Source organism: Heterocephalus glaber, unplaced genomic scaffold, assembly GCF_053883595.1.
Source record: "Heterocephalus glaber isolate CG9 unplaced genomic scaffold, H.glaber_assembly_v1.0 deba00001613, whole genome shotgun sequence".
In the NCBI taxonomy this organism is placed as follows: domain Eukaryota; kingdom Metazoa; phylum Chordata; class Mammalia; order Rodentia; family Bathyergidae; genus Heterocephalus; species Heterocephalus glaber.
The window spans coordinates 33,415,651-33,436,222 of NW_028258384.1; the positions used below are offsets into that span (position 1 = coordinate 33,415,651).

Sequence of the window (20,572 nt, forward strand, 5' to 3'; positions counted from 1 at the left end):
ATAAAGTGGATGAGGACACATTATGAATGTATTTGACATAAATTGCCATAACCATTTGATCAATGAGGGGTGTTCAAAAATATGGTGAATGTTTAAATAAAAAAATATTACAGTAAAAGTTACATTGTCATTAATCCCCTCAAAATACTGCCCCTCATATCAAACACAGTTATCTCACTGTTCTTGGCACTGTCTTTTTTTTTTCTATTCCCATTAAGTTTATTGGTACAATTTAGGTATAAAATATAGTTACATTCATCATTGGGATCTTGTACCATTTCATGAGTATCTTGGCTCTTATTTTTTCCCCTTCCCCTGCCCTCCGTTCACCCCCTCCACCCTTCCTTATTTGCAAAGACCTTGTTTCCATTTTTTTCCTTTTCTCATATTTTTTCTTTTCGCTTCTTTCCTTTCCCCTACTCCTCCCGCTTCCCCTGCTCCTTTAGACCTTTTCTTCCTATTACACAATATCAATTATACATTTTTAAAATTACAGTATCAAGATCTAGGAGACATTACCACAGATTTTACCGAATTTAAAAGGATATAGAAAGTATATTACAAAAATCTGTTTTGAAATAAATTTGACAACTTCTAAGAAGTACCTTGGGAGACAAATTAATGAAACTAACTCTGGAAGAAATATAAAATTTCAATAGCACCTATTAAAGAAAGTACATTCCTAGCTTGAAAACCTACCTATATGACAACAGCAGGCTCATAAATATTTTAACTGATAAATTATATCAAACATTTAAAGCAGAAAAAAAAGGAACACTTCTCCCCTCAGTTTAGGAACTCAACATTGTGTTAATCCTAAAACTGGATAAAGATAATAGAAGAAAAAAGTATGAACATAGATAGAAATTTGTTTAACAAAACAAACTATTAGAAGTCAGATCTGGCAGGATGTAGAAAGTGGTTTTGTTATAGGGATGGGAGCGTTGGTTCAGCATTGGAAGATCCACCCCCAAAAGTCATCATTTTAACAGAGGAAAGGAAAAAGCCATATGATCCTGTCACTAATTGGAGAAAAAGTATTGGACTAAATTCTACAGCTGTTCATGGTAAAAGCTATCAGGAGACTAGAAGTAGAACAGAACCTTCTCAACAGATTAAAGATATGTACTTCACACTTCCAGCAAGAACGCCTTATATGAATGGAGAAGATACAATGCTTTCTCCTTAAGGTGGGGAACAAGGGCAGATGTGCTTACTCTTCATCTGTCCATTAAACTTTGAAACCTAGGCCCAAATCAAAATAGTCTGGCAATAAAATGACACAACTAGGATAGGATTGGCAAGGTAGAAGCAAAATCTTTACATGTAGATGAAATGATCATAGAGAAAATACTAAGAAATCTCTAGGAGCCCCTAGAACTTGTATTTGAATTTAGCAGGATTAGAAAGCACAAGGTATATATAAAAATTCAGGTCTGTGTATACTTGCTATAAATGAAGAATTGGCTATCGAAATTTAAAAGTTATGTAGGAGTACAAAGGACCTAGAAAAGTTAAAAACAAAAAGAAAAACAATGTTCGAAGACGTTTAGGATCTAATTTTAAGACTTCTTCTAAAGCTACAGTAATCAAGGCAGTGTTGGTGTAAGTAAAGACATACAGATCTTTGGAATAAAACAGCGAATCTAGAAATAGAACACCTTATATATGGTCGACTGAGTTTTGAAAGATTATTTAACATTAACATTTTGTAGAATATAAACTTAATTCAAGAGCAGAGGAAAATATAGTGTTTTCAGCAAACAGCACTAGAACACCTGGTATCCATATATAAAAAATTAACCTCACCCCTTTATTTTCATACATAAAAATAACTTGAAAGGATCTATGAACCTAAATATGAAAGACTAAAACTATAAAACTTTAAGAAGAAATTATAAGGGAAAATGTTTATGAATTTAGGGTAGGCAAGAACTTCCTAGGATACAAAAAACATGATGTATAAAAGAAAAAATTGATAAATGAGATTCTATCAAAATTTAGAACTTTAAAAAACATCATTAAAATGAAAAGTAGTCCTTAAACAGACCATATTTACAATGCATATAACCTATGACCGGAATATATAAAGAACTCTTACAGCTCATTAATAGACAACCCAATTAAAAAGGAAACACAAGAAGATGATAAATAGCCAGTACAGCACAAGGAAAGTGTGCAACACTAGAATCAGAAAAATACTAATTAGTACAATAACAAGATTGAATTATTCACTCATTAGGGAGATGAAGTTAAAAGTTTTAAAAGCCTTGTCATGAATTTTTCTTTTTGTTGGATTCTCCCCCTTTGCATTTAATTTGTCATGCCCAATGGATTCATTCTGCTGGGCTTCCTGGGGTTGTGATCCTCATTGTCTTTTCCTAGGATATTGTCTAAAATATTTTGGAGTGCTGGTTTGGTATTCATGAAGTTCCTGAGGTGCTCTTTATCATGAAAGTATCTTATTTCTCCATCAATTTTGAAAGATAGTTTTGCAGGGTACATCAATCTGGGTTGGAGGCTGTTTTCCTTTAGGGCTTGAAATACATCACTCCAAGCTCTTCTTGCCTTGAGAGTTTGCACTGAGAAGTCTGCTGTGATTCTGATGGGCTTTCCTTTGTATGTGATTTGTTTCTTTTCTCTAACTACTTGTAGAATTTTGTTCTTCTGTTGGGTTTCTGGAAACCTAACTATTATATGCCTATGTGTAGATTTTTTTTTATCAAGACTAGTTGAAGTCAAAATATGCCACACTTATCTGTATGTCAAGATTTTTTTCCCTGCTTGGGAAGTTTTCTGCCATCACTTCTGTGAACAGCCTTTTTATGTCATCTGCACTCTCTCCTGTTTCTTCATTGACTCCCATCAGTCTGATGTTATTCTTCTTTGCATCATCTAGCAGCTGCTGCATTGATTTCTCATGGTCCCTTACTATTTTAAAGAAATTTTTCTTTTCCTGGTCACTAATTGCAATCTTATCTTCTATATCTGAAATTCTGTCCTCACATTGGTTCATTCTGCTACTTAGACATTCAATGGAGTCTTTAATCCCCTGGAAATCTGTTTGTATCTCTTTTATTGATTCCATTTGTTTCCTATGTTGGGATTCCATCATGTTCCTAAGCTCCTCTATTTATTTTTTATCTGTGTCTTCTCTAGGCTTATTAATCATGTCTTGCACTATGGGCACAATCTCTGCTGTTATCTGAGAAATTATTTCTGATTTCATTTTTTCCAGATCCTCTTTTGTTGCCAGTTCAGGGAGTCCAGGTGTTTGAGTATCAGAGTGTTCCATCTCATTTCCCTTTGGGGTTGCTGTAGGTGATCTGCAAGTCTGTTTTTGAGGCTTGTTTACTGTCTTCTCATTTCCATGGTGGGGGGTTGCTGCTGGCGGCCATGCAGCTCACCTCCTCTGCCCTGGGAGCAGTGGATTGGCAACTGGGGAGCCTCCTCCTGGGTGCTGGTATTGGTTCACCTCCTCTGCCCTTGGAACGGTGGTTGGCACTATGTCTTTTACTGTATTAAGTTTTTAAAATTTAAACCTTCAACATATTTTTCAATTACCTTTTGTAAAATGATATATCCATTTTGGAAAACAGTGTGACAGTTTCTTATGAAACTAAAAATGTAGCTATCATACTACCTAGCAATTTATATACTTGGACATTTGTCCCAGAGAAATGAATATTTATCTTCATATAAGGATCTATTAAAAAAAGTTCAAATCAGCTGTAGACATAATATCCCCAAACTGAAAATAGCCCAGATGTTCTACAATAGATGAATGGTTAAACAAACTGTGGTACACCTTACCATGTAATACTACTTATCAATAAAGAGGAACAGACAATTGATACATATAAGTCAGATGAAAACTTTTTCTTTTTTTCTTTTTTGTGATGCTGGGGATGGAACCCAGGGTTTTACACATGCCAGGGCAGGTATCTATAATTGAGCTACATCTCCAGCCATCAGATGAATCTTTAGGCAGCTATGCTGATTGAAAAAAATGTCAATCTTCAAAGGTTACATGTTGTGTAACTCTTACTTGTACTATATGATAAAAAGATAAAATTTTAGAAATAGAAAATAAATTAATGGTTTCCAAGAATTGGAAACTGTTTTGGTAAGGAATGCAATGGCAGAGAAATGGGCATGATGATAAAAGGAAAACAAGATGAAACCACATTGTGGTATTTAGTGTTCCAGATCTTGACTATGGTGATGGATATGAAAACCTACACACATGATAAAACTGTATAGAATTAAACACACATACACATACAAGTAAAAGTGGAGAAATCTGAATCAACTTGTTAAGTTGAATCAATGTAAATATCCTGATTACATTACATTAATTTTGCAAGATCTTATCACTAGGGAAAACTAGGTTAAAAAAATATAAAGAACTTCTATACTTTTTCTTACAAGTACATGTGAATCAATAATTATTGCAATAAAAAGTACAACTAGAAAAAAGACCGATTTGATTCCCAACCTCTTAAAGAAGTGCTAGCTCAAAAGGCATATAATATGATCACCAATTTGTATCAGGCAACAGTTCTCCATGGTTGGCTGTCTTTTTAGCCTTTCAACAAATGCTTCTTTTTATTTCCTACCTGCTCGGCCAATGCCACATTTTAAAGTTTTAGCTACTGTGCAATCTTCTTTACATATTGGGTTAACTGCTGTTTGAAAAGAACCTTGAAATCTTAGAACTTAATATAATTAAGTTTATTTCTCATTCAGGAAAGGAGAAAAGGGGAGAGAGTAAAAAAGAGAGGGAGAGTAGAGAGAGGGGAAGAAAATACTATCCTCCCACTGGTTAAGGCTATTGTAAGAAGATATCCAGTTAATCAAAATTAAGGTAAAAGAATAAATATACAATGGTTAACTACTGTTTGATAGAAAGAAGTGTTTATAGAGATGTACAACACTCTCATCTCTGGCATGAAAATTCACAACCTAGTCTTGCCATTGATATGTTAAGGTGGTGACAAGACATTCTGCTTGTGTATAGCATTGCCCTACACACAAAATTAATAAAAAATACATTTCCAAGAAAGATGCAAAGAGAAAGGTAGTGAAAGTTTCCTGAATTCTTGGGGACAGATGGGGAGGATCATAGTAGTAGAATTATTACATCCCTATGGCCTTCACTCAGTCATCTTGTTGAAATATTACTTATTCAAGTCTCATTTCAAATCTCACCTCTCTTAGGAAACCAAACAAAGTTGTGATTTTCATCCTTTATCACAGCTCACCTCTTCACTTTGTGCCTGTTTACGGCAGAAGTTCTATTGCTGGTCATACCTGCTACCCTGAATAATATGATGCCTTGACATATAGAAGAAGCTTTGCATTTAGAGTCATAACTACTCTGGGGTTTCAACCTGTATGTAAAATAACACCTTCCAATTATACAGCACTTAAATTTTCAAAAGGCCTATACATATTACTTTATTGATTCTCAAAGTAATTTGAGATGGAGCAAATAATTAAAAACTCAGGTTAACTAATTTCTCAAAGGCTAAAGCTAATGAGAATGATAGTAGGACCTATATATATATATTTGGCACAGGGTATGGAACTCAGGGACACATGCTTGCCAGGCAGACACTGTGCCACTGAGCTACATTCCCAGCCCTAGGACCTATATCTTTAAACTCTGAAGTAACAGTGCTTTTTCTATTTGTCTTGGTTACTTGCTGCTGGGACAAAATACCCAACACCCACAAGTTAAGAAGGAAAGATTTATTTTAGCTAACAGTTTTAGTTTTTAGAGGTTTTAGTCAATAGTCAGTTGGTTCCAAGGCAGGGCAGCATTGACAGAAGGGTACATCAGAGGAGAAAGAGTTCATGGCGTAGCAGACAGGAGGCAGCAGCCTTCCTTCTGCTTTCCCTTTTATTCCATCCAGGCTACAAGACTATTGGGTGGTGCCACCTGCACTCAGGGTGGGTCTTCTGTTCTCAGTAAATCCATGACTTACACCCAGAACTATGCTAAGCCAGTCAGCAGGTGTGACAGTTAACTGATTCTGCCAATTTGAGTAAGAAATGCCTAATTAAATGGGCTCAGTATAGTTCTGGTTGTGGAAGACCCATCCTAGGGAGGATTGTCGCCAGAATGGTATAAGAGGGAAATGAAGAAGGAAGGCTTGATTCTGTTTTTTTGGAGGAGCTCCAGTTTTCACTTTCACATTGGACATTGTCACCTGGCTTCCAGCACAGACTCTTCAGCCTCCAACACAGACCCTTCAGCCTTCCATTGCAGAACCTTTGGTCTCCTGATACACACTAACACGGGACACTACATTGAGCTCCAGGCCTTTGACTGGATCCTTTGGTCTCCAGTGCAGACAGGCCTTTTTGCACTCTTCCATATCTCACACTGTGGAAGGTCATTGTAAGACAATCTTCTAAATATATATATATATATGCAAGATATACATATATATATTTGTATATCTTGCATTAAATCTGTTTCTCTAGTAAGCACTGACTGATACAGTGGGCTAATCCAGTTTCACACACTCATGATCCAGTCACTCACCCAAAACCCACCTAAGAGTGCATGAGGCTATGGGGGAGGGTTCTAGATACAAGCCATAACACTATTACAGTGCACTTGTTTGCCAAATGCTATGAAACTTCTGAATAAAAATCACACACTGTATGCCTGTATGCATGTAGTGAATATCGCACTAACCCTCATTAATATGTATAATGAATACATGCTAATCAAAAATAAAATAACTACTATGCTGAGCTAATTATTGGCACTATAGCATAACACCAAAGTACTTGTCTTTTCAAACACTGAAATGTTCAGAATGAGGCTAGCCTATGTGAATTCCATCTGAAGACGTTTACTTGGTGAAATACCATCAAGTCATTTTTTCTATGAAATGGCTGTTGAACATGGGCCCCAGACCAGCATTATATCGAGGCTGCAATGTATTCATGCTTTTTAGTCACTAAGAGGAAGAAAATTGCTTTGGAGGAAAGTCTGTCTTTCTCACAAACAATATAAATTCTGCAGTTTGTGAGTGATTTAAATTATGTTACATAATTCATCTGGGGAGGCTCTCCAGATTTAGGAAATTCACTTGGGCACAAAATGTACATAAGCAGGATTAGTGAGAAATCTAATTTTGAAGATGTATTGAGTGTATTTCAAATCTGGATTTACATATAGAAAAGGCAGTTTGGGAAGCTGAGCTCTGAAGATGTTAACCATCACACTTGCTTCCTTAACAAAAACTATAAGACTTGCTCAATTCTAATCTCCTTGTCCTAATCTAACCTAAAAGAATTTCTTTGGAATCAAGGAACAAAGGTGTGATGGTGAACCTATTTTGTTAGTAAAGGGAAAGAGAGAAGAGCAAGTGCTCCTCTCTAAACAATGGAAAGACATAAAATACTTTTCAATTAACTGCTATGGACAGAAGCAATTTTCTCTCTTGATCTGAAAAGACACTATAAGTGAGCCTCACAAAAGGAGGTGTCTTTGTGCTGTTGCCACATCTCTTACAGATCAAAAGCATTCAATTCTCAAGTATCTGAAGTGGAACATTATACTCCAGAACACAAGAGATGACCTTACCAATCAACTAATGCCACCAAGATTTTCCAAAGAATTTAAGAAAAGAAGGAGGTAAAATAAATGACCGTGATCAGTAAATCAGATTTTATTGTACAACACGAAAAAGGAAGAAGACATTTTAATCAGAATTCAAAGGCATCTTTTGGCGTTTCAGTATTTGATGCTCTTTAGGTGAGAGAGCTGAGAGTAATCAATAAAAATATTTTTAAACCATTTCTTGACTGGACCAAATCATCTTAAAAATTATCCAGCACCAACCACTGTGGAAATCAGTATGGAGATACCTCAAAGACTAGGGCTATTTGACCTAGTCTTGAGGTTCCATTTGACCCAGCTATTCCCCTGCTGGGTATCTTACCAAAAGAATTAAAAGAATCATACCACAGTGATATATGTGCACCCATGTTTATAGCGGCACAGTTTGTAATAGCTAAAACATGGAAACAGCTCAATTGCCCATCAACTGGAGGCTGGATAAAGAAAATGTGGGGTTTTTTTATACAACGGAGTACTACTCAGCCATAAAGAACGAGAAACTAGAGTTATTTATAGCTAAATGGATGCATATTGAGGCTATACTCTTAAGTGAAATAAATAGGACACACATGTGTAAATACCGAATAATTTCTCTAGTGTGAGAAACTGAGAGTGTAAATAAGGACTAAAAGGATTAATAACTAATAATTGATACTTTGAAATAGGAAAAGGTCCAAAGGAGTAGGGGTGGTGGGAGGAGATGGGGAAAGGAAAGAATGCAAAGGAAAAATTGTGAAAAAAGAAAAAAAAATGGAAATGAAGTATACATAAATAGGGAAGGGTGGAGGGGTGAAGGGCGCACAGGTAATTGGGAAAAAATAAGAACCAAGATACATCATGTACAGGTACAAGCACCCAATGATAAATGTGAACGTATCGTATACCTAAAATGTACCAATAAAAGAATTTAAGGAAAAAAAATAAAAGAATATCAGAAACTAAAAAAAAAAAATTAAAAAAATTGGTCAAAACCTGCACATGTTCAGACTCTTCTTAATTCAAAATATCTGATCTCTTTCTATTTTCAGTCCCACTACTGTTGGTTCTACATAGGTAAGAGGAAGTAAGGGGCCTGGTTCTTTACAACTTGTTCATGGATACTGAGAAGTCGATTGGACACTGCAGTATGTTACCATACTTAGTGATAATGCTTAATTTCTAAATCACATTTATGTTTCATTTTAAATGAAATTAATTCTTATAGCATTTTGTGGTTCACAAAAATATTGATAGAAGGTACAGTTTTTCTATATACAGTACTCCTTGCCCCACACATATGCAGCTTCTAGAACCTACTATCAACATCCTACACCAAAACGGTATATGTGTTGCAATTGATGAACCTACCTTAACAAGTTATTATCATCCAATGACCATAGTTTACAGTAAGGTTCATTTTTGGTGTTGTACACTTTATGAGTTTTGGCAAATGTATAATGACATGTATGTATCATATAGTATCATACCAAATGTTCTCAATGCTCTAAAATTCCTCTCAGTTTTGCCTATTCATCCTCTTCACCACACTGGTCTTTGTACTGTCTCTACAATTTAGCATTTTCTAGAATTTCACGTAGTTGGAATGATATAGTACATAGCCTTTTCATATTCACTTATTTGACTCAGTAATATACATCAACATCACTTTTAAAGAGCTGATTTTCAATTAAATATATGATTTTCAATTAAATATATGATTCTATTAGTGTAACAGTTGTCATTTTTTGAGATGGAAATTTGTGCCAACATTAAATATATTAAATCATAAAAAAATTTCCAAGAAAACTTTTAAAATGAATTATTGACTTTACATGAGTTAAAGATTTCTCTTTAGTAAAAAAAATATAGTATTTGTGTTGCCAAAATAACACAATCATTAGTTTTCCTATAACTACTATCTAAATGTGAAAAAAATGGATTCATTTAATATTAAAAGTTTTAGTCCACAGACCATTTCAGCAGACATGATCCAATTAACTACTGAAAAGCACAATAAAAGAAGAAAACCCTCTCTTAGACAGCATAATTAAACCCTGTCATACTCCATTTCTTTATCATGTCATTTTCTGATGTGGAAAAAAAAGGCTCATTGGATGGGAACAGCAAAAAGGAACCTGCAATATCAAGAACTGTCAAGCTTTTTCCCATTCTCCTAGTCTCCCTTGTTTCAGTTGAGAACCTACATGAAATTTCAGTGCCTCTTCAACTCAAATGAATTTTTAACAGAAAATTAATTCCCAGTAATCATTACTCTCCATTATCTGATTCCTGTTACCCTGTGTTGACTGAGAACGTTGCCTAGACACCTAAAATGCACATCCCACCCCAAGTACTATCATACTTTCATGTACATGTACCAACTCTACACAAGTAATGTGAACATTATGTACTGCAAAGATGTACAAAAAAGTAAAGGGCTCAAGAGATAGATGGAGAGGGGAGGGAGGGAGGCGAGAGGGCATTAAAAAAATTAAGATGTATTATGCATGTGTATCAACTTTCTATGACGAATGTAAACATATACTACAAACGTACTAATAATGAAAATGATCTGAAAAAAATCTTGTCTTCAATTATTAGGTACAGGATTAAGATTCGTTATTATATCAAGGGATGTCTACATCAGAATGGTTTTTGTATGCACAGCAGAAGAAAAAATACCATTCTGTTATTAAGAAAATTTGGATCCTGGTTCTAGCTCTGCCACTACTTAGGCTGTGTGTTCTTAAGGAAGTCATTAAACCTCTTTGAGCTACAATTTCTCCATTTATATAAAGTAAATCCCTTGCAATGCTAATGACCTTAATATTATAAAGAAAACACCAGCTCAGAGCCTGGAGATTTCATTTATTTTAAATAATATTCTCACCAAGAGGAAAAATATTATAATTTTTCTTTATAGACCAAATTACTTGCTGACACTTCCCACTCTACCCAAGAAGCATTGTTCACTATAGAAAAATGTGCAACAGATAATAGGATTTTGTATCATTTCATTTTTCGATGTTTTCCAGTTATTGACATTCTCCTACATCTTAGCTGTTCTTAGGTAAGTACATTTTAATGATAATCTGCCTGGAACCACCTTCTCTAGATCCACTTTAATAGCTATATTTTGAGTCCCATGACCCTTCTCCTTTCTGCCCAATATATAGAATAAATTTTGATACTTAGTAACCAATACTGCCATTACCACTCACTGACCACAACCATGGGTCAGCCACTGTTCAAAGGTGCTCCTTTTAATCCTTACAAAACACCTAAAAGGTAGATATTATCCTTCATCTTAAAAATGAGCATTCAGACTCAGAGAGATGAATAACAATGAAGATCGCATAACTAAGAAGTGGCAATATCATGACTTGAATTCATATATATCTGACTAAGAAACCTGTTCCCATCAGGTAATTTTCACAAATGAATATTAAGGCAACATCGAATTTAACTTTCCTCTGATAATTCTAAACACAGTTTGAGACAGGATAGGCTATTTCTTCCTCTAATACAAGAGAGAATGAAGTAAAGATGACACAGGTATATTTGGAAGGGAAATAAGCTGAAAAAGTTCACTGCTGCTGACCTCTATTAATGCAGAGAATGAAGAATGTAGAATGTCAAGTAAGAAAAAATGTATTATTTTAAGGCTGTATCTTGAAAATAGTAATTGATTGGTTAATTAGCTCCCATTTGTCTCAGTTCCTGAGATCTCATTATATTCCATATTTAGGCAAAGTGTATAAAATGGTTCCTTCAAATTTTTATTTTAAATTTGTAGGAAAGTTAAGAGAATAGTAAAAATCAGTTGTATACCTTTTACCTAGATTGATCTATGTTACTGCAAATTGCTAGATCTTTTTTTCTTCAAAATGGTTTTGGCTGAAAAATTTGAAAGTAAACCACAGATGGAAAAATTCTCTAAAATTGTAGCTAGGATTTTCTAAGTAAAAATACTTCCTACAAGTATAACTATCACACCTAAAAAAATGATGATGCCTTAATATCACTAACTATAGAGTCCATATTCAATTATCCTAAAAGTGTGTTTTTAGTTTGGTTTCAGTATATAATTAAGGTTAACACAGTAGACTTGACTGTTACGTCTCTTTCAATCTAAGACTAACCCCTTAATTTTTTTTATTTTCAATGTTTTGTTTCCCATGACTGATTTTTTTTAAGAGTCCAAGCCAATTATCTTTCAGAATGTCTCACATATAGAATGCCTGACTATTTTCTTGTGTTTACATTCAGGTTACACATTCCTGGTAAAAATAATATATAAGTGACATTATATACTTCTGAACATGTCAAATTGAGAGGCCCACAATGTCAAGTTACTCCACTGTTGGTAAGGCCAAGTTTGATCACTTCATTACAGCGGGCGCATGTCAGATAGCTCTCAAAAAGGCATATTTTCTCTTTTGTAATTACTAAGTAATCTGTAGAGTTATACTTTTAAGACCACATAAGTATCCTATTCTGTAACAATCTTAAGCTCAACAGGTTTAGTATTCATTGATGATTCTTGCCTGAATCAACTGTTATGCTGGGCCTGGAGGGGGGAGGGGGAAAGAAAGGAAAGGTCAAGGAAAAAAAAAGAGAATAGTAGGGAAAAAAATGGCAACAAAGCTTTTGTAAATAAGGAGGGGAAGGGGGTTGAAGGGAGGGGAGGGAAATGGGAAAAAAAGAAGTAAGATATATAATGCACAGGTACAAATTCCATATGATGGATGTTATCATTATGTATATCTAAAATGTACCAATAAAAAATAAATTGGAAAAAAAAGTTGCGTTTCATGGTATGTAAATTATGCCTCCATAATTTAAAAAAAATAACTCAGTAGCTTGCAGTCTGTATTTGGTCCATCTCCTAGCATATTTTGCTGCCAAAAATATCACTAACAATTGAAACATTTTATAAATGAAGCAGGAGATTCAAGATCAAGTCACACTGAATAAGTGTTCTGCTGAACTTTTTTTCAGTAGTAGTTTCCTAATTCTATCATTCCCCCTATATCTCTCATTTCTCTTTTTCTGATTATCACTGTGAATTTATCGATTCTCCATGTATTATCATCTATTGCTATTATTCTTTTTCATATTCATACCATCTAAATGTGACAGTAAAATCTTGTATCCTGTTATAACCTTATTAGTCATTGAATAATTTTTGCATTCTTGCAGAAAAAGTCTCATGCTCATCTTGTACTTTCCCTGCTTAAGACCTGAGATCAGCAGTTGTTGGAGATTTGGTTTCTTTCAGAGGAAATGATGTTTAGAAACTAAGATCTAGGTTCTGGGAGTACTCACTGCTACTGGGGTGTCTGTAATTGTTTTTAGGCTCTTTCATATATAGAACAAAGGAATAATAATTGTTTACTGGTATTTGCAATCAAATAAAACAAAAATATAAAATAACTTGTATCTCTTATTTTTCAATAAATATCTTGATTTTGATTATCATTATATATGATATGTATTCACTTTAATACATATATATGAAATGGCAGGATTGATATTTTAATTCTGAAACTAGCAACAAATCTGTTAAGGTTTAAGATTTCTCTGCATCCTAGTAAAGATGCATTATCAAGAACACTATTAAAAAGTTATCTAAAAAAAAGTTATCTAGACTTGAGTGTGTTATAAATTATTGACATAGGTTTGTTTGGTTTCAGTATGCTTTCAAGTTTAGTGTTTTCTTTCTTCCCATTATTTCTGGTTTAATTTTGATTTTTGAGTATATAAAAATTTACATGACCCCCAAATCAAAACTGTATAGAAAAATACACAGAAGTCCTGCTTCAGTCTGTATTCCTTACACCTCATCCTTATCCAACCTCTATTTTAAGAAATTTCTAGTTATTTCCTCAAAACTAATGTGGCCATGAGTTAAGCAACAATCCTAAAACTGAGTTCTTCTATCAGTGTGGTCATGGAGCACCACAACCTGACTTGTATAACATTATCATGCATACCGCTTGGTATACAAATAAACTCCAACCTAAATTCTAATTAATCCACTGTAGAGAGTCCATATGAACATTCAGAATTTTACAGATCTGCCCGAACTAAAAACACACCCAAGACTTTTAGATTATGATTATTCTGATATGGTAAACAAAAACCAGACAAATTAAAATCAGGAAGTGACTAGCAATTTTTTTGGTAAGAAATAGGCTGAGAATCTACTAAATATTAATGGCTTTTGTGGGGCTATTTTATATTTGCAATCCTCATTATATATTAATTCAATATATTTATTTTGTAACTGTCAGGAATTAGACATCTACAACCCAGTAAGAAATTGACTACAACAGTACAAAACTAAATAAAGAACATTAAGAGACATTTCATAAGAGAAGAAATTCATGTAAAAACTTAAAATAGCACGATTTATCAAATAAGTAAGTTGTCAAGTACAGGCTGAATATCTCTAATCTAAAATGCTTGATGTAGCAGACATCTCTGCCCAGCATTAACAGACTCTGGTTGATTTCAACCCAGTCTCAGCACTCTTTGATCTCTCAGAGCAAGACAAGCAGTGCCTTCCCCCTTTATATCTCTGTTCGCATATCAGCTATCTTTGCCTGCATATCAGCTGTCCCTGCCTGCATATCAGCTATGTCCAGATGATTCCATACAGATGCTTCCATCCAGATTCTTCCGGACACTTCAAGCTGTGCCACTTGATGTCTTCAAAGCATACCTTTCTTGCCTCCCCATGCTTGTAGTCAATAAAATACTGGGTGCCCTTGGATTCCCTTGTCTTTGCTGCCCAGAGCAGCACTTATCAGCCCAAGACCAGTTCTTTCTTTGTTTTTTTTTTTTTTGGTACCGGGGATCGAACTCAGGTCCTTCCGCTTGAGCAGCAGGCAGCGAAACCACTGAGCTAAATCCCCTGTAACCAGTTCTTTCTAAGTCTCTTTCTTTTAGTCTTATGAAATTTCTTTCTTTATTCTTCATCAGTTTGTGTTGTGGTGTCTCATAGGAGTCTGTAGATTTACCACAGAAATCTACATAAAGTCCTCATTTCCATTCCTTATAGCTTGATACCAAACGTGTTTCAGGCTTTAGATTTTTAAATTTTGAATTATCTGAATACAGAAAACGAGATAACTTGAAGATGGAACTCAAGTCTAAACATGAAGTTCACTTTCATATACACCTTATATACATAGCCTAAAGTTAATTTATGCAGTATTTTCATTATTCCTATAGGGTTTTTGTTTTGTTTTGTTTTGTTTTTTATATGCCCTAGACATGAAATAGTTCTGGCCACCAACTCAGGCATCTAGCTAGAAAGGACTGTCATCTGCTCTCCCCCTGATTGATATAAGAACAAGGCCATCAGTGAGATGTTTTGTTTTCTGTATTGCTTGGGATCCAACACTGTGTTTTGACAGTGACCCATCCCATAAGGTCAGATATTCAATTTATAAGGTCAAATATTTCAACTTGTATCATCATATCGGTGTTCAAAAAGTTTTTGATTTTGGAACATTTAAGATTTCAATTTTTCAGATTAGGGATGTTCAACTTGTGTATGGGAAAAATAATTACATTAATATACTGCTAATGGTAATATAAATTGGCCTAACTTTTCAATGATATAAATTTTTATATACAGTGGACCCTCAAGTTATGACCAACCTGACATACAAACAACTTGGGTTAATTAGGTTAATGGAAGATTCATTTGTCTCTTGTTATCTATAGTGTGTACCCAGGTAAACATCCAGATCTCAGCTGCACTGACTTACAACCAACTTAGTTACAACCAGCCCTCGGGAACTGATCAAGTTCATAAGTCAAGGGTCCACTGTATCTAAAGTTTAAATGTTCATACCTTTTGACTCAAAATATTCTATTTTCAGGAGTTGACCCAGAGGAAATAATTAAATTTAAGTATAACTGGTCACTATAGAAGTATTTCATATTGGCCAAAATTAGAAACAATGTCTCTATCAGTTAAAAATGATTTAAAAATAAATATTATGGTAAAGTCAACTCTGATTAAATATCATAGCACTAATAAAACTCATGTTTTCAAAGAATGGTAAAAATTTTGGGAAAAGTCCATGAAACAGTATTAAATAAACACAGAAAACAAAAGACTATATTACAGGTATGTTTCCAATGTTGTTTAAAACAAAAGCATTTTTATCAGCATAACAAAGACTTGGAAGAAATACATCAATACAGTGCCAGGGTACTGATAATATAGGTGATTTGATTCTTTTTATGGATTTTATAAGAAAATGTGGCTAACAGAGAAGAATATGGGCTTGCTTAATAGAAATGTTAAATACTAGGTGGTCTCTCCCGCTTCCTCCCCATCCCCACAAAGTAAAGGAAATAAAAACAAGTGAATCCTATCACCATGAACACTGGAACATATACAGCTGCTATTTTTCTACCTGATATATGGCTAAAAGTAACAAAGCTTTATTGATTGTTATAGTAAATTATCTACAGGAATATTATTGATGAATTGGTATTGATGTCTTGCTTCTTTTGCTCTGTCATCTAACAGTAATTACCCTTTAACTCACTCATCTTAAACACCTCCAATTACCCCTGCCAGGAAGAAAAAAAATAAAAAGACTCGAACTATTTACTCTCCACTACTAAAAGAAAATAAAACAATCCAGGGCCAAGTAAAGACAAAGGATAAAGACAAGATTACAGTTTCCTTTTACTTACTCTGCTGAGAACACTCTTCTTATATTCAACACAGAGAGGCTAGACATCAACTCTGCTTCATGTCTAAATATGCATGTGTTTGTCTATGCATTAAAATTCTATTACAATAAAAACTTTTGAATTTTGCAATTGCAGTAGTGATCTAATATTTACTTAAACTGTATTTTGTCAACTTCTGATCATCTCTGTGATGATGATGATGGGAGATGGCAGCATGCATAATCCCAGACGAATTTATATTTGTCTTTGTTCAACTTCAGATTCACCCAAAGTAGAGAATGGTAGAATTTTTTTTTTTGAGAATGGTAGAATTTTTATAGCTGGAAGGGACTTAAAGATCATTTATTCTATCCTTGACAGTTTGCAAAAGAAGGAGCCAAGACCCAGAGAGATAAAATGACTTAAACAAAATTCTAATGCTTTCTCAACTGTAATATTCTATCCCTTTATAATTAAAAAAAGCTGATAATACATGTGGATAATGAACTCTGAGTACATAGCTGGACACAGAGCTTACCAAGGAACAATCACTGCTTATATATGTCATTCATTCTCATCTACTCAGATCTTGGCCCCAATTCTACTTATAATTAACTGATAGCACAGTAAGAGTTGCCACAATGGGAGATTCCTCTTTACATGACTGCCATGGAGTGGGAATGGGGAAAAGGTAACTCTATTTAGTTGCTAAGACAACAGGAAAAGATACAGGAAATAAACCCTGTAATTAGAGCATAGAAAAGCAGGTGGAACCAATTCTTTCTTATGGCCAAATTAATTCACAGCATCTCAATTCTAATTGGAGCCTCAGCTGTATTTCCCCATGATATAATGCATTTACATCATGGCTAAATAGTATTCTATGGGAGACCTAATGACCACATTTAACAAAATTTCTGTGGAAAAATATATGTTAGTCTCATTATTTAACTCACCACATTGGAAAAATATAGCCTACTCATAAATTAAGAATTGCCTGGATAGGCCTAACAGATACATTTTTATGAGTACTTAAATAAATTTGTAAAAGGAAAAATGAACTAGCTAATGAGAGAGTGAACAGAAAAGTAAGTAAAGGACATATTTAATTAAACAAACAGGAAAAAACCCTGAAAATATCAAAAGGAGTGATTTCTTTCATCCTCCTGGGAATAAGCACAAAAAAACTCACAGTCATTTCTGCCTGTAAATATTTCCTGCCCTATAACCACACCCAAGATCTTCATAACTAAAGGCAAGAAAGGAGCACAGTTTAAGACAGGGAAAAGTGACTAAAAGACCCAGAGAATGGTAATTTCATAATAAATCTTGCTTGTCTAGATACATAAAAGAGTAAACACACTGGGTCAGAAGTGTCAACAGGACTTCTAAATGTATTCAGGTAGCCAGTAATGTCATTGAGATCTTGGGACATTTGTCTCAGCTGAACATCTATATTTTCTGCTATACTATAACTCTAAAGCAGGTAAAATAAAAGAATTAACAAAAAGTGTTTTCCTACATTCTTTGTTATTGACAAAGAAGATATAACCAACTGGATTTGTCCCAATTCCCCTATCTCTCACTGGGTCTCAGTTGCAACTGATGTCACATTTTCATGGGTACAGTGTTCATGATCTTACTGCCACCATATTCTAAGAAGAGTGTGAAGGTGAAGGCTTTTATCCACCTTCTCATTTTTAGTAAAATCTATTTATTCCCTATCTAATGCGCTGGTGAACTCTGAAGCAAAAGAACTCTTTTTAAGTGGCAAAATACTCCCATAAGATATTTAAATATATAAGAGAAGTTAGTGTTTAACAAATTCAATAAATGCTGAGATGTCTTCAATGATAGTGAATACATAAATTTTTAAAGTAAAACCTTATATATTTGATAAAAGATGTTTTGAGATATGAGCTTTATGATAATAAAGGAAGATAAATATAAGCATACTATAAATTGATTAGTGACCTAAATTCTCAAAATTTCCATCCAAAGTATTTATTACACATAAACACACACACACACACACACACACACTTAACCTAATCAACAAACATGTTTATAAGAATTAATGCACCCAGAAGATTTTCATCCTTAATATCTACAAAAATTAAAACATTCAATTAGGTTTGTTGGTAACTATCTACTACCTTTCTATGCCAGAGTTCTTATATGTTGCCTAAATTGTTGATTTTGGTGAAAGTTTTATCACAATATAAATTTAACTATAAAAACATTGGAAAGGAATTAATGTTTAAAGATTTCACAAACTATAGTTAGGATCTTATGAACAAAAATGTAACTCTATGTTTTCAAAACATAATAAAATGCATTGTTATGGTTTGGGTCTAGATGTCTCCCCAAAGCCTCATGTGGTCATAGGGTTGATCTAGAGTGTGTGAAGCTGGAATTGATTCATGATGCAATGCTAGGCTCAAGGGCACTAGGATTAAGGGTGTGAGTGCTACCCACCCTAAGTACCCTGAATAAGATAAAAGGTGCAGAAAGATGCTGGTAACTCTCTTGTTGCCTTTGCTTCCTTGTGTGCGCCATGTTGTTTCTGCTCTGCCATGCCTGTTTGTCATCTCTGCCTTGGAGTCAGCTTATTATGGACTGAAACCTCTGTGAACTGTAAGCCAAATAAAACCCTTCCCTTTTAACTTTTGGTGCTGGGTATTTTGTCTCAGCAATGAGAGAAAAGTAATAACATATGCATGAAACAGGAAAAGAAAAGAAAAGAAAAGAAAAAAGAAAGAAAGAGAAAATATATAGATAGATTAACAAAAGTTGAAACACAAAAGCAAAACAGACCTAGGATCAGTACTGATTACCTGTACTTACCACGTTTAATATCCCTGCAAAAATGTTAAATTATAAGCTTTAAAAGAATAAGCTCAGGGCCAGGGGTTTAGCTAAGTGGTTCCAGCGCCTGCCTCGCAAGCGCAAGGTCCTGAGTTCGATCCCTGGTACCAAAAATATATAAATAAATAAACAAAATTGTGAGCAAAAGAATAAGCTCAGCCAGATGCAGTGATGTGTGCCTGTAGTGAGCTCAGGAGTTCAGGGCCAATCGGAACCACATAGGAAGGCCCCATCTCAAAAAACAGAAAGCCTAGTTTTAACTCTAGTAACCCATTGATAAAATGAGCCTGATTTAGTCTCAATTTAGATTATGTAATACATTCATACAAAGTTTCCTAGCACTTTTTAAATTGGTCTGATTACCAAATCTTAGATCTAGTGAGATAAAGTAACTGCAAGAACATTGGCAACAGAGTGACAGAACGTAAAGACTGAACAGTACACAAATAATATATACCTTGCCTGAGACATTGACAAAATCATCCCACTTTTGAAGGCTATGTAGTTTATCCCCACATTAACAAACTGCCTTTAAAATAGAAAAAAAATTAACACTAAAACAACTGCATCATTAGGTTTAGAAGAGTCAAACATAAATAAGAGATCATAAATATTCCACAATACTATGACACTACATACATAAAATTTGTATTTTTAACTTAATAATAAACTTGAGAAACAAAAACTTTAGAGTGGACATACACAAGCTTGAGATTAATACCAGTGTACAGAATACTATAAAACAAAATTGCTAGAACACTGAGGTGATGCTCTTTTTTTTGTTGCAGGGGATCAAACTCGGGACCTTGTACTTGGGAGGCAGGCAGTGGAACAACTGAGCTAAATCCCCGGCCCTGAGGCGATACTCGTTTAAACACTGAATAGTTTCTCTGGTGTGAGAAACTGAAAGTGTTAATAAGGATCAAAAGGTATAATAGATAATGTGAAATAGGAAGAAAAGGGGCAAAGGGGAAGGGGAAGTAGGAGGAGTAGGGGAAAGGAAAGAAGGGAATGGAATTAATATGAGAAAATGAAAAAATGTAAACAAAGACTTTGTAAATAGAAAGGGGTGGAGGGGTTGAAGGGAGGGCAAGGGAATGGGGAAAAAATAAGAATCAAGATATATTATTTAGGGCCGGGAATTTTGCTCAGTGGTGCCTCCACCTGCCTCGCAAGTGCAAGGTCCCGAGTTCAATCCCCGGTACCAAAAATTAAAAAAAGATAAATTATGTAATGGTACAAATCTTCAATGATGAATGTCATTATATTTTATACCTAAAATCTACCAATAAATTAATTTTAAAAATTGCTAGAATGATTTCTTCATTTTCAAGCCTTCACAAAACAGTCAAACTAGTCAATAAATGTCAACTGTAAGAA

General features: G+C 34.4%; 1 protein-coding gene across 5 annotated transcripts in view; it reads right to left on the bottom strand.

Moving 5' to 3' along the window:
• Nup62cl (nucleoporin 62 C-terminal like) overlaps positions 1-20,572 on the bottom strand; it is an 88,569-nt gene that overhangs the window by 22,350 nt on the left and 45,647 nt on the right. The window lies entirely within an intron of this gene.